The following is a 14,375-nucleotide window of genomic DNA, read 5'->3' as shown; positions in this document are numbered from 1 at the left end:
CTGCAGATCAGGGCTTGTTCCCTGGAGAGCTGGTTGTAAAGGTTTGCCAGCACACCACCCCCTCTGACTCAGAAAGAAATGAAATGCATACCGACAGAGGATGCACATGAGTGTGAACACGGACGGTTTGGAATTTATGATTTTTCCTCTTAGGTCATAAAGACAGTTGCAGCTGCCCTGAAGAACCATCTTCCCGTAAAACGAGGGCGGGGGGTGGTTGTGGGGGAGGGCTGGATACAGTTCATACAGTGGATTAAAGAATCCTAATTGGTAGCATAGGAGCTTCTGGTTAAGCAAAATAAAACACTTATTTTTAAAACCTGTCCTTTGGAATAAAGCTGAATGGGAAGTTAGTGTTGGGTGAGGTTTCACCCATGTGCTGAAAGCAAGATCCTAATTTAGGGAGTGTCTGCTCACAGACTGGGTATGATGTGCTTTTCGGGGTTCCTGATCCTGCAAGGAGACCCAGAAGACAGAAGTGCCCCAGGGCCCCAATGGGAGCAGAAGTGAGCACCCCACAGGGGGTCTGGCACCTCACTCATGGGGTACTTTTGAGTATGGCAGGTGGATCAGGAAACCACTCAGAGAACCTGGCTTCCAGGAAACTCATGCTCTGCCCTAAACTCTGGGTGACAGCTGGGCCCCCGAGACCAAATTCTATCCCTTCGTGGGCTGGGAACAATAAGATCCATAGATACCCCAAGAGTGATAGTCAACATAGGCTTACATTGGAGGCTAGCGTCACAGAAAGCCCGTGGCCTGAGATCCCACATAGAGGGTTATTTGTCTCACTTCTGAGGGATTTCCCCCCTCAGCAAGGCATTGTGTTGGGTCACTAAAAGATACTGGCCCATGTCCGGGGCTTGGAAGTCACCCCTGGAAAGCTACAGGCCTTCTCTAAGCCCCTTCTCAGGGAGCTGCTGCCCAAAGGCGTTCTTCCCTCTGTCTGGGAACAGAGGGAGCAGGGAGAAGTGGGGATCCCTCTTCCAGAAGCACTGCCCAGAATCTAGGTGCCTCTCTTGGTTCTGAAAGGCCCTTGGGCTCCCAGGGCCCCCATAAGACCCTCAGGTGGGAGGGGAGGCAGATGTGGGGTGGGGTCCCTCTGCTCATCCCCCAGCCCCCCAGCAGAGCTGGCTTTCCTGGGTGGAACTTGGGGGGGGGGACCTCTCTCTCTCTCTCTCTCTCTCCCTGTTACCACCTCCCTGTGATAGTGAGATTTAAAAATCTTGATCAGAGAGCGAGAGAGCGAGAGAGGAAGGAAGGAAGGGGAAAAAAGGACGAAGCACATAAAGGGGTGGGGAGGATTTGGGGGGAGAATCCTAGGTAGAAATCAATGAAGCCTTTAAATCTTCCACCCTGAAAAAGTCTGCCCGTCTCTGTTGTCTTTGGGAACCCGCTGAATGGCTGGGAAACTGTTTTTAATAAACAAGAGTTCAAACGCTGAGGCTCTGTAGCCAACAGTCACGCCTTAAACTCTAAACTTTACATGAAAACTCTCCCCGTCCCTTTGAACTCGCCTCCCCTCTCCAGCGAGCATTCCAGTGTTTATGCATTTTTCGAGATTGCTGGCAGGATCGCTGGGGCGCTTTGAATACTTTCCCTCTCTTCAGCAATCTCCTGCCTTCAGAACCCATTAATGCCCCACTCAGCAACATCAAGGTATCGCTTTGAAGTCCCTGCTGGCTACAGGCCTCTCACACTCTTTGGTTACTGTGCAATCAAATAATTAAATGAATTCTCAGGGAAAAAAAAAAAATCATTCTTTTCCTTGGTAATTAAACACTCCAGGTCGGACAGGAACGCTGGGCTGACAAGAGAGGGAGGCTCTCGAAAGACTCTGAACCCAGAAGGCTTTGCTCGTGGCCCCCAGGGGAGAAAAATAATAACAGGAGAGAGGGTTGAGCCCTTGCTTCCCTTCTGAGCTCAGCAGCGGTTTCCCTGGGCCTGGGGCTCACTGCTCTCAGGACCTCCTTTCTGAGGGGAGGTGTGGGGGTGGGGGCATCCCCCTACCAGGGCCCCTGGTGGGGGGAGGGTGGCTGGGCTTGGGGAGGGAGCATCTCTTCACCACGGTGAGCCTATGAGAGAGCTTTGTTGCTAGGGGCCAGGGACCTGCTCAGCCAATGCCAATGTGATTCTGTACCCAACAGGACTATAGGGAAGAGGTTGGCAAGGGGGAGACTGGGAAGAGAAGGGGGTGGAGGGGAAGGGGGTAGGGCAATAGAGGAGGCCGGGTAGAGGGCTCCCTAAGCAGCTGGTGCTGGTGTTTTTTGCCTTCTCATCTTCCATGCCTCCACCAGGGTTGCGTCTCCCCCCAGAATGGATGCCCACCATCAGTTGGGGTGCAGACCCAACTGGAAAAACCCTTCCTCTCTACCCCCACTCCTAGTCCCTCCAGCTCCTTCTCTTCCCCTCCCTTCATCACCTGCTCCCTACAATCTCTCACCTCTTCTTTCCTACCCACCCCTGGTCTCCACCAAAGGGGTCCCCCCTCCCAGGATCACTCTTTTCCAGATCAGCCCCTAGGCCTTTGCAAAGTCCCCACTAAGGAGGGGCCTTCTTCTGGGTCTCTGGGAAGTTCCATTTAGGCAGCATCTCACACTGGACTGTAACCTCTCAGGCAGGTGCTCCTTTAGGGCAGAGACCATATCTGTGCGCCTCACCCCCACCATGGTACAGACACCCCAGTGGCTCTCGGTAAGTGCTGGCGATGATGATGATGATGAGTAGAGGGGAGCGAAAAGGGCTTGGGCCCCACGAGTCCCTTTATACAAAGGTCATTATGGTTTTGAGCATCTCAACGTGGTATCCTCATTTACTTGAAGTTGAGGGATTTCTTCATCACTCTATCCTGGGACCCAAGAAATAGCATTAGGACATGATTGATCTTTCTCTCTGCATCCAACCTTCCATCTCGTACCTCTGATTTCCTTTTCATTGGCTTCAACCCCAGGTGGGAGCACTCCACATTGGCTGTCATTTTAGAAGCTCCAATAGAGAAGGCCTCCTTCTCAGAATTCCTGGCACAAGTCTTAGGGCTGACTCTCATTGGCTCAATGTAAGCCACATGTCCACCCCTGCACCAATCACTGTAGCGAAAGTGATAGACTACACTGAGTGGTTAAATCATCTCTGTAGGTAAGGGAGGGTCCCCTGAGGAAAACTAAGGCACTGCTCTCTATCAGGAGATGAAAACAAGGAGGCTAGACCTGTAAAAATGGCAGATGACCACTGCAAGAACAAACCTCATTGGGTCACTGATGGAACTTCTTGGAGGTGGTTACAAAGACACTGTGTGTTGGAAGTGAAAGGGTGGAGATAAACCAGGAACAAGACCTCAGCAGAAGTTGTGCAGAAGTTGGGGGTGAGGAGCAGTAGAGCCAGGCAGGCAGGCAGCAGATGAGTTGAGCTGTTGATCAAGAGGTGGGGCAGAGGAGGCAGGCAGTCCAAGCCCTTCCTCTGGGTCCATGAGTGTATTCTACAATCCAGGAGGAGTTGAGGGGCTGTCCTGGGACAAGCTACCTTGTGGGAGAGATTTCTACAGCACTTGTTGAGAAGGAGGTGAGGTGGAGAAATCAGGTTGGGTCTACATAGCAACCTGGGCAATTTTCAGAAATGGCACCAAGTCTTCTTAAAACAATGAAAGTCTTCCCCATGTAGGGATTTGTGCTAGACAATGATGAGATGCTCAGAACACCACCCAGAACACTCTCCGCGAGCAACAGAGTGTGCCATAGATCGGAAGGAAATGCACAAAATAATACGAATAGGTGCATTCCAGTAGTGGAATGATAGGTGACTTTCTTAGTCTTTTTTTTTGTGTGTGTGTGTAATTTTGTATATACTTAAGTTTTTTTTTTTTTTTAATCACAACTATTTTTGTAGTCAGGAAAAATATGAATTAAAAGAAAAAATGTCTAAGTGGCTCATGTCAAAGGCTCTACAAGCCAACCCTTTGCTCTCATGATCCACTGTATTTAATTCATTTTCTCTCCATCTCTGTCCCGCACCCTGGGGACCTGGCTAGCCCTCAGTCTGGATAATTGGTCTCTGGCCAACTGGGAAGCAGGTGGCTGAAGCAGCCCTGCCCCCTGCGGCGAGGGTGGGAGGGGTCTCTGCTCCTCCAGGCCCAGGCTGGTCTGGAAGCCAAGGGCTGGTTCCCGCTGAGCCTGGTGCTGCAGCTGAGGGAATAGGGCTCAGATGGACAGCAGCTGGGACCCTCCCCCGCCCCACCCCTCCCCCTGAACTCACCCCCTGGGCTCTTTTCAGGCAGGATGAAGGAACAACAAAGGCCTGTGGCCATCTCTGGCATGCCAAGAAGTGGGTGTCATCTGGAGGCCGCTTCAGCCCAAACCTTTTATGTTGACAAACCATGGTGATCAGAAGACTAATTGCTTCTTGCTGTCTACAGTCCGCCAAGTACTTGACAATGATTCACAAATCATTTAGATAATTGATTACCACAAAAGACTTTGTCCCGATGAAAATGACACCTACGTCTGGCTGGGAAAGGGAACGGAAATGGAGGCTCGGTTTACCCATGAAGATCCCCGACAGGACAGACACGCTCCCCTAAAAGTCAACAAGACCCTGGAGACCAGGTGGAGGATCCCTTGCTTCCCCTGGGAAAATATGTCCTACTGCCCTCACAGACCTGTGCTAAGTACAGAATCCCGGATAGGGAGAGATTTAGATGGCTCATCTGCCAGGCCAGAGAGGACAGCAGGCCAGGGAGGCTGTGTTGCTTTGAAAATTCTCGAAGACAGAAATTCCACTGGTTTCTCCCAAAGACCTATTTTCGGCCTATTTATATCCTGATAGTCAAGATGGTTTTTGGAGCAACCATGGAAGCTCCCACTTTTCATCTTGTCTTGCCTTCCATGGGCATAAAGTGCTCAGAGCCTTGGTCCCTTCAGTTGGGCAAAGACTTGGGCAACCTGGATTCCCAGTTGGACCCAGGCTGGGTGGACATGAAACTAGAGTGTGTGTAGTTGTGTAGTGTTTGCATGGAATGTGCTGAGGAAGGCTGGCTGGTCTGTCTGGATACACCAAGGGGCATGTGGTGGCGGAGGTGATGGTGTATGGAGATTGATGGTCACAGAGCCTTCTCCTTGAGTGTCTTGTCAAGATTTTCTCTTCGAAAGATTCAGCACCCAAAACTTATATAATGTTGCACGTGATATGACTTCAGTGAAAAAAGAGAAAGATTTGTGCTGTCTTTTCCTGTTAGGACAAAGTAACAGGTGTCACAATTTATCAGTGAGGAGATGGACACCACTCTAGGCATTTGTGATGGGGTGAATTGCATCCCCCCAAAAGTTATGGTGAAGTTCTAACATCTCAGAATATGACTCTATTTGGAAATAGGGGCTCTGCAGATGTAATCAAGTTAAGATGGGGTCTCTAGGTGGGCCCTATGCAGTGTGCCTGGTTCCCTTATAAAAGGGGATTTGGGGGGCATAGTCACAGGCATGGATGGTGCAGAGGCTGTGTAAAAGGGGGACATCCTCTGAGGATGGACATGACACCTTCACAAGCCAGGGATCCTCCGGAGCTTCCAGAAGCTGGAAGAGGCAAGGAAGTCTCCTTCCCCTCTAGATGTTAGAGGAAGCACAGCTGTGCTGATTTCAGGTGCCCAGCCTCCAGAACTGTGAGACCTTGATTTCAGGCACCCGGGCTCCAGAACTGTGAGACAATACATTGTTATTGTTCTGAACTGTGTGATGCTTTGTTGCAGCAACCCCAAACTAATATGGCATCTGAAAATAGAAAGCAAACTCATACAGGAATGAGGTGCTTAACAATCTATTTAAGGACTTAACAAACAAAATCATTTGAGCCCTTGGTCACGACTTCCCAACCCCTACTGGGTTCACCTGCCCTGGGAGTGTTCGGGACTACACTGCCTTAGATATGATCCCTTATCAGGAAGCAGCCACAGCTGCTGGACACACATGAGCTAGTGACTGGACACCCCAATTGGAGTCTGGCCATCTCTCCCAGCTCCAGGCCCCTTGGCACCCAGAGAGCTAGAGACAGATGTCCATGGGCTACCATAAAGCCCTGTGTCTCCTCGGCTTGTCCGCAAACAAGAGGAAGATGCCACTGCCTCTCATTGAATAAAGCTAAAGGGTGGAGCCTCTTTGAATCCAGACACAAAAGAGTCTGAAAAATGCAGCACTTATTTTTAATCTCTGCAGAACAAGAAAGCACAGTGAAAGTGAGGAGGGAGGCAGGTTGAGGTACCATTCACAGCATCCACCACAACAACTACAGCTGCCTGTTAAATGCCAGATGCCCAGTTCAGTTTGAGTGGCATCATGAGCACTGCCTCTTATAGATAGTCCTCATTTTAATGTGTTTCCCACGGCACTTTTTTATAAATTGGAGGCATGTGGCACCTTTGGTCCTGCAAGTCTATAGGCACCATTTTTCCAATGGATGTGCTCACTTCTGTCCCTGTATCACATTCTGTTCATTCTTGCAACATCTGAAACTCTCGTTTTTATTTTATCAGTTATGGTGATCTGTACTCGGTGACCTTCGATGTTACTACTGCAAATGTTCCAGAGGTCGCTGTGGATATGGTAGGAATAACAAGCGAACTAGAATTAGAAATGCAAACCTAAAGATATGGCTGCATAACCACCATCACGTGGGAACACTGGAGTAATGAGGCATGCCTTCTATAAAGTGGTTTCTTGAGATGGAACCTACATGGTTGAAGTAACAATAAAAGGTTCAGAATACAACATCAATTTGGTTGGGAGAGCAGAAGCTGGTTTTGAGAGGACTGACTCCACTCTTGAAAGAGGTTCTCCGGTAGTCAAGTGCTATCAAAAATAATAGCATCACGAGCTACAGGGAAATCTTTCATGAAGGAAGAAATATCGATGCAGCAAACTTCATTATTTTAAGAAACTGACACCCTAAGCTTCAGCAACCACACCCCAATGGATCAACAACCATCAACACTGAAGCAAGACCTTCTCCCAGTGGGTTAAGACCCACCCAAGGCTCAGATGATGATAATTTTTAGCAATTAAGTATTTCTTTAATTAAGGCACATACTTTTTTTTTAAACATAATGCTATTGCATACTAACAGACTAGAGTATTATAGAAACACAAATTTTACATGCTCTGGGAAACCAAAAACTTGCTGAATGTGATAGTTGCTCCCTTGTGGCAGTCTTGAAATGAGCCCTTAATATCTCTGAACTGTGCCTGAACAAGTATATCCTAACTCTTGCATGGGACATAATTATACTAAAAAAAAAAAAAAGAAAACCCTCATGGTTAATTTCAAATTCAAATTTAACTAGATATTCTGTATTTTTAATTGATAAGTCTGGCAGGTCCAGCCCCATGTGGCGCTGAGTTCCAGTTTGCTCTCATTGTTGAGAATTCTTGGAAGACAGGGTAGGAGATGGAGCTCAACTCTCAGTGCTGCTGGCCACCTGTGTCATCCTGACCCTCTCCACGTTCCTTGTCTAAGGCAAACAGCATGGAAGCCTCGATATCAGGGCTAACTTGGGCTAAGGTCAAGTTTGGGAAAATGAAGTCAGACGCGGGGCTAGGAGGACTGTGTGGTCTCCAGAGGTCGGCATGAAATTTACCAGACACTTGCTCCATCACTTTTGATCCATGCTCCAAGGCTGAGCCGCAATCTTTGCTCTCAGAGAGGCTCACAGCTCAAGGGAGGAAAAGACAAAAAAATAGCAGAAGGCTGAGGAAATGCCAGAGTCCAGTGGAGCAGGAGTCTGGATGGGCGAGGAGGAAATGGGGGTCTTGCACGACCCAGGTGAGGGGAAGGAGGAAGACGGGCTGAACCAAGTCTTGCAGGAAGGCCAGCTCGTGGGGATCGCAGGCAGGAAAGTGGCCGACACATGCGAGGTCCTTGCCTGGGGCCAGACTCTGCTGAGAAGGACACACATTTCGGGAGCCTTCCTGGTGGTGTAAGGGGTTAAGACGCAGCACTATGAAGCTATCTGCAGCCACTGCAGCATGAGTTCCATCCCCAGCAGGGGAGGTCACCCACATGGCGCAGCAGACCTCTCCTGTCTTGCCCGCTGCTCCCTTCAGCAGTGTATTTCAGTCAGTTCGCCTGTTCTGCTCCCCAATCTGTCTCTGCTGAATCCTCTCACACACACACCTCAGGCCTGCACCCCAGTTCTTATATGCACAAATAAATAAAATAAATCTTAAAAAAAAAAAGACACACATTTCAGCGACTTTCAAATGCACTGCAAAGGACCTTCACAACTTTCCTCATTTGACCAGGAGGCAAACTCAGGTAAAGGGAAGCCGACTGCTTGAGGCTACCAGCCCATGAGTGAAATCAAATCAGAAAGGCAGCTGAGGCTCAGTTTTCAGCGACCCTGAATATGCAGTTAGAGATTTAAATCAACAAGCTAAACACAAGCATGGATTGAGTGTCAAGCACAAGCAGGGTGGTAGGACTTCAAAGACAAGGAAGCCACAACCTCAACCGTCCATTGGGGTGCGGCCAGAACCCTGAGAATGAACTTTCACCCAGCAATTCTGCAGGGAAAACCTGCATCCTGATAATTAATGATGATTTTAGCCGGGAAGATTTCATTGTAATGTGGCTTAATGAGGCAGAATTCAGAAACTATATAAAAGTCTAGGCATAAGTGCGGGGTAAATGAAGTTGGTCAGGCTTTTACACCACTGGCCTCTGTGGCTCTCACCTGCGGCCTTGGTCTTGTGAACGCAGAAGGCATGTGGGCATGGGGAACACGCGTGTCTGATGATAGACACCTGCGTGTGTGCACAGGCGCAAGTGTGCACACCTGAGCCCAGAGGTCAGCAATATAAGGGCGTTGTCACTCAGAGACGACTGCAGGAGGATGGCTGAGGATTACGGTGAATAGTGGACGGGTGACACAAGAGGAAGAGGCCACGGGAGAGCGCCAGAGGAAGCCCAGAGAAAATTAGGGAATTAATAAAAAATTAGAAAAAATTTAGGGATTTGCCAGGGGCTCAAGTTGCTGCCTCCCTGCTGGCTGGTTTCCCTGCTTACCATTAAAACCTGTGAAAATGATACCAACGGCACCAAATTCTCCTTCAAATTGCTAGGACCGATGGTGAATCTCCCCAACCTGGGATGGTTGCAAAACAGTGATCGGTCACATAAATTATCACCCAGATGTACATTTAAATCGTGTTGCAGAAGAATACATAAAACGTAACTGATATAAAAAAAAAAAGCCAATGACAGGTTATTGCATGAAAAATGCAGATTACAACATAGTTTATGCTACGATTACCTCTGTGTGTGTGTGTGTGTGTGTGTGTGTGTGTGTGAATACTGCAAAATTAAATAGTGGTTATTTTCATCTTAGGTGATACCACCAATTTTATTTTTTTTTGTTTTGATTCCACAAATACTGAGCACCTACAAGGGGCATCTGTATGCCAGGCGTTACATACAGAGTGGCGCGCAGAAGGATACTGACTCCCTGCCTCATGAAGGAATAGTGGGCAACTAAATAAACATTGCAGAGTTACAGATTAGCACACGAAGAGAGGGGATGAAGGACTCTCGGGGACAGAGGGATGCCGGAGAGGACATACCTGGATCCGACGGTCAGGGAGCAGCACTGGCATATAAGTCGACACCTGAAGCCTAAGAAGACCTGCGTGAGGGCTGTGGTGGGGATGCCAGCGGAGGAACAGCATAAGCAGAGACTGAGGCACGATGTTTACGGAAGCTAAACGGGCAGTGCGTGGAATGCTGGGAATCCATATTTCCAGAATGAGCATTAAATGAGGTGGGCCCTCTGCGTAGGAGAGTTGTTCTTTCTATGGGAGATTCCTTCTAGAAGAAATCCATCACACACACACACACACACACACACACACACAGTCCTCAGCTACCAGATCTAAGCTTCTGTGCAAATTCTACCTGCTTTGACGCAGCTTCCATCAAGTCCCGAGAAGACTGGCCACTCTCTGGGGTAATCTTGGTTAACAGTCAACATTTGCCTAAATGCCTTTTTATTCCCTGCTGTGTGGTGGTTATGTTTTGTGGGTTTTTTTTTATTTTAAGCCAAGTCTCACCTACCTACTTTCTGGGTCAAGTCAGCGTACAGGAGAGATTCTCTCTCCTATGAGATTTTTAGAAAATCTGGTTGATAAAGTGAAATAATAATTGCTCAGGAAGATGGAAAACCTTCATTTGAAACATGTGCATCATTCTGGGAGTTTTTGGTAAAATGAAATTCCTTGCTAAAGGTAAAAAAGAGGTAACTTTTTTAACCAAATATTTTTTTACGGGGAAGTTGCCAGTTTCCTTCTGGGTCACAGCCCAGTTATGAGCCAGCGCACTGGAGAGAAAGACAAGATCCTTTTCTCAAAGCCCACCTTTCAGCCCCCCATGAGAACGGTCACTTTGTGGGAGTCCAGACAGAATTCCCCGATATCGTACTTGGAAGGCCACAAACTAAAGAAAAATGCAAAGACACTTCAGGGCCAGCGCTTTGCTCTGGAAAGTCTGTTTCCAAACCAAGCAGCCTGCCAGCCATTTGCCCCCCACCTCCTGGTTTTGTGCCAGGGCAGGAGATGCAGGACGCTGGAGCCTAGATGTTGCAGCAGGAAGGGGGTTAAGGGTGGCACTGCCACACCAGGAGCTCATAGAGTGAGGGTGGAGCTGTAAGTGCAGGGGCCTTGGGTCTTCTCACAGCACCATCACGATTGCCCTAGAAGTGAGAGCATTTGTTTTGTTTTGTTTTCTGTTTTTTAAAGATTTATTTATTTATGCATACAAGAACTGGGATGTAGGCCAGAGGTGTGGGGGACAGGGGTAAGTGGATTCATCAGAGACAGAGTGCGGAGCAGAACAGGTGGTTTGACTGAAACATACTGCTGAGGGGAGCAGCAGGAGAGACAGGAGAGGTCTGCTGCGCCATGGGTCAGCAACCTGGCCGGGAATTCCACTCATGCTGCAGAGGCTGCAGACAGCTTCATAGTGAGGTACTTAACCCCTTGCACCAGCAGGAAGGTCCCAGGGAGAGCATTTGTGACCCCCCCCCCACTTCATAGATGAGGAAACTGGCTGCCCAGAGACACAGTGGAAGCAGCCTCACACCCATCACTAATAGTTAGTAGGAGTAAGCCGCTCAGAGCACACAGAAGCACCTGGAAAGGGGGACCAGCTGGGCGAGTTTAGAAGCCGGGGTTTAGAAAGAGAAGGTCCAAGAATACAGGGACCCCGGGTACAGGGGTCACTGGAGGAGGCTGGAAACAGACCCTGTCATTGGTGGTTCTGGGTGGGTTGCTGCCTCTCACCTGCTCCCAAGGGAGACCCCGGGGCCCGAGATGGGAGGGCAGGGCTTCTGGAAGAGCTGGTTCTTAACTGATTTGGGGACGGTAAGAAAGGGGCTGTAGGTTTTACCTTTCTCTTTGAGGCATCGATCCTTTGAGAATTCAGCAGAACCGCAGACCCTCTTCTCAGAGGAAGGTACGGGGATCCCAGCAGTGTTAAGGTTCACAGATTGCAGAAGCCCCCCCACTCCCGGGTGAGAGCCCCAGACTGTTAACAGAGGGGTGTGAAACAGGGGGACAGACAGGAGCAGCCGCTTTGTCAGGCTTGTGCTCTCACGGGGAACCAGGTCCTCTAGGGGGGCGTCCAGGCCTCCTGGTGTGGTGCCCACGGGACTGGGGCCCAGGTTTGTCTGTGCCCCAAGCCTCTCTTGCCTCATTCTCACTGGATGACTCAAGATTTGACCATTGAAGGCCACCCAGAACCCTCCACCCCACCCACCATGCACAGTAGGTGCCACCTCTTCAAGCATTCAGCCTGGAAAGAAGGCTGACCATTCTGGAAGTGTGAGCCCCATGCCGGCCGGAAGGTGCAGCAACCTGCATCATGACGACCAAGACCAAGGAATCCCGCAGCCCGAACTCCCCACACCTCGCCTGCACCCCGCAGCGGGTTCCAGCCAGCGCCCAGCCCCTACCCTCACCCTGGCCTCCGCTGTAGCTGGTCAGCCTCGGTACCAGCCTGCAGCAAGGACAAAAAGCCAACCATGCCGCTGCACACCCCACCTCCTGAAACAGCCCATGAGGGGTCAAGTCCCTTTGCTTTTCCAGAGGATTCACTGCATGGCCCTGTGCACAGTAGCCGGAGTATGGAAGCAACGTAAGTGCCCTCTGACAGGGGAGCGGATCAAGGTGGGGTCTAGCCACACGAGGGAAAATATAAAGATGTTGACAGCAAAATGGAAGGAGCTCCAGGGAATATCCACAGCAAAGTAAGCCAGAGAGATAAAGACAGATGTCCGCTGCACACACAGGAGCAGTGTAAGGACACACAGCAGATGAGCTGGTGCAGCAAAATAATCATACACCAGCAGACACTGAACATCGAACTGAGGTTTCCGAGGACAAGAGATGGGGTGAGGGGCGTAAGGGGGACAGGAGGAGAAGTCACGGAAAGATGATTTAAAGTAATTAAAAAGTAAAGCAAAACTGACCAGTTCTCCCCGACCTGGTCAAGGTAAGGAGGGCCACGTTTGCTGTGGGGAGGACCTTTGTGGCCACCCTGAGTAGGGGGCCACTGAAAGGTGCAAACGGCCTTTTGTCCTCATCACCGGTCAGCCTGGACCCTCCCTGAAGCCATCAGCCGGGGTGCAGGAGACGGCTGGAAGGGGCCTGGCCAGCTGTGAGCGCTGGGTCACAGGGTCGTGCCTGACATCCCTGGGAGGCACAGCTGGGGGTAGATTACAGAACAGTATACCTGTGATGATGCAGGTATCTCAGCCTTTACCTACCTGGAGATACCTGCTGGGAGGAAGAGGCTGGGTGTAGGCAGTGGTGGACGAGGCCATCAGAGCCAAGCCTGCTCCACCACAAAAAGCCCAGCGATTCTGAAGAAATCTTTTCAGCTCCAGAACAGGCTCAGAGTCGGGAAAGTTCAGGGACAGTTCACGGGGCTCCAGAGAGGTGGGGAACCAGGGCTGAGGTTCACCTACCAAAGGGGGCCTCCCCTGCTCCCACCCTGGCATTCAAAGACGAGGCCAAAGTTTTTGAAAAATATAAAATTTTAATAAAGGCTACATCTCTTAATTACAATAATTATTGTACCATGTAATTTTCCTTAAATGAACTCTTTATAATGCATAATTTACAGTATAAGTAGAACAAAATGCCATGGCAAAAGTCAGAGTATAAGACTTGTAATAAAAAGGCATAAAATATATTTATACATAAACCCCTTTCAAAAAACAAGGGACAGCTTGAGCCCTCAATATAGGGCGACACACGGCGGGGTCCGTGCAGGTACAGGTACTGTACTGATTTAAGTCAAGCACTAGAGATAGTGGATTAATACTCTTTTGCCGTACGATATATACAGACGTATAGTACAAGGAACAAGGGCAAACAGAATGTACACATTAACTTAACACAAAAACCCGAACGTCAAAATGAAGGGGTCTGGAGGAAAGGGTGCTGCTAGGTCTTCCCACAACTGCTGGCCTCTCTGCGGGGCAGGGGGCTGGACTACAGAACGGCTGTGGTCCAATGATCCATTAAAAACCAAAAAAAAAAAAAAACCTCAAGAAACTCCAAGGACCTGTTACTTCAATCACAAAGCACAAGCGTGAACCACAAGGAGCCAGCCGGCCTTGGCCACTGCGTGGGGGGGCCTCGCTGGCTGGGAGCTCCGGGAAGCTACAGGATGACTCTGGGCCCCCCTCCCCAAGAATGCTCCCCACCCCACCACACTCTCTGCTACCACAATGGATGCTCCCGGCTTACATGGCAACCCCCAAATGGCGGTCATGTGGCAACCCAAGTCAACCCTCAAGACCCTGAGCAGCCTAGAAAGAAAAATGCACCGATTCTGGCTGATGGTGGGGCAGCATCTCAAAAAGCTTATCTTCGCTTGGAGAGACACGGGGCACGATTCTTCTTTGAACGAAGCAATCACGAGTGCACTCCTAGCTCAGCTCCTAAGTTTAAGACAGAACGATTACTTTCTCTTCCCCTTCCGTGTTCCAAGCAGCATATCCATAAACTGGGGGTGGGGGAATCAATTGTTCAATAAATATCAGTAAGGATTCCTGTCCAGGTAAGCTATACAGTTTCTTAGTTTATGGATTTCAGAGCCCTAGGAAGTCCTCTGTGATGAGGGCGGCCTCTTGAGTACAGTCTGCACCTCCAATCGCCAAGAGTGGTCATGGTTGTAATAAATAGTTCAGCCTTTTCTTATCCCAGTACCCAGCTCATGAGTCATGAAATCCGACCTCCCCCCACCCTCCCGAAGGCCCAGGGGCCCCAGACTGTGTCTTCTTCATTGGTTTAGTTTTCCTTCAACATGTTTCTGTGGCGGCCGCTTGGGTCCGAGCCCGT

This window comes from Talpa europaea (genome assembly GCF_964194135.1).
Source record: "Talpa europaea genome assembly, chromosome: 7".
NCBI lineage: Eukaryota > Metazoa > Chordata > Mammalia > Eulipotyphla > Talpidae > Talpa > Talpa europaea.
Note: the sequence above shows the minus strand (reverse complement) of the source record.